General features: G+C 42.8%; 1 protein-coding gene across 1 annotated transcript in view; it reads left to right on the top strand.

The window, feature by feature from the left end:
- Window positions 1-385: 385 nt before the first annotated feature.
- The window catches only part of LOC102196242 (uncharacterized), a 10409-nt gene continuing 10084 nt past the window's right edge, over window positions 386-710 (top strand). The window contains exon 1 of the mRNA XM_013916112.1: window positions 386-450. The gene's annotated coding sequence lies outside the window, so the exon portion shown is untranslated. The remainder of the gene's footprint in view (window positions 451-710) is intronic.

The raw sequence follows: 710 nt of genomic DNA, 5'->3' as shown, positions 1-710 counted from the left end.
CTCTTCTCTCTCATGGTCCCTGAATCCAACACCATCATTACACGTCATGACTCCTATGAACTATCTGACAGCGTGATATTACAGATATTGACATTTCTTTTTTTTTTTTAAATGTATGGACATACCATTAGTTAGCCAGCTATTTAATTTAGTTTAGGACTAGCTTCAAACTGACCTGAAGAGAGCAGCAATGCGACGTTGATGCGTGTATTCTACCGGAAGTACAATAGAAGAAGAAAAAGAAGGAGAACGGAAATGACTTGCCTCTTTACTGCTCAACAATTCAGTCTTCGGCATCGGTAAGAGTTTGTCGAGGAGAGATTAGCTGCTGCCGAAGACGAAATCTTCTCAGATCTTCAGAAACGATCTCCCAGTATGAGGACGACATCGACCGTGAGCACAGACTGGTAGAGACTAACCGGAAACTCGAGATAAAGTTACAAATAATAGGTACGTGAAAGTGTAGCGGTCTCAATGAACTAACACAAGAATCCGACTCATGCAGGATCCTAGTCAGATTTGTTGTTTCAGGCTAACAGACTAAAATCAAGGAGCAGCATCGAATCGTTTTTATAGAAGTAAAACAAGCGCTTCTCTGTTTTTTAAAGCGGTAATTTTGCCCGGAACCCTTATTCGTGAAGTCGCGGTCAAGCAAGCCGCACCTTCAGTTGTGCTGCTCCTCTATTCCCGACATTGTGGTACGGGTGCCG

Source organism: Pundamilia nyererei, unplaced genomic scaffold, assembly GCF_000239375.1.
Source record: "Pundamilia nyererei isolate P.nyererei 1_Seehausen unplaced genomic scaffold, PunNye1.0 scaffold00469, whole genome shotgun sequence".
NCBI classification, from domain to species: Eukaryota; Metazoa; Chordata; class Actinopteri; order Cichliformes; family Cichlidae; genus Pundamilia; species Pundamilia nyererei.
Note: the sequence above shows the minus strand (reverse complement) of the source record. Positions and strands in the feature narration are given on the sequence as shown.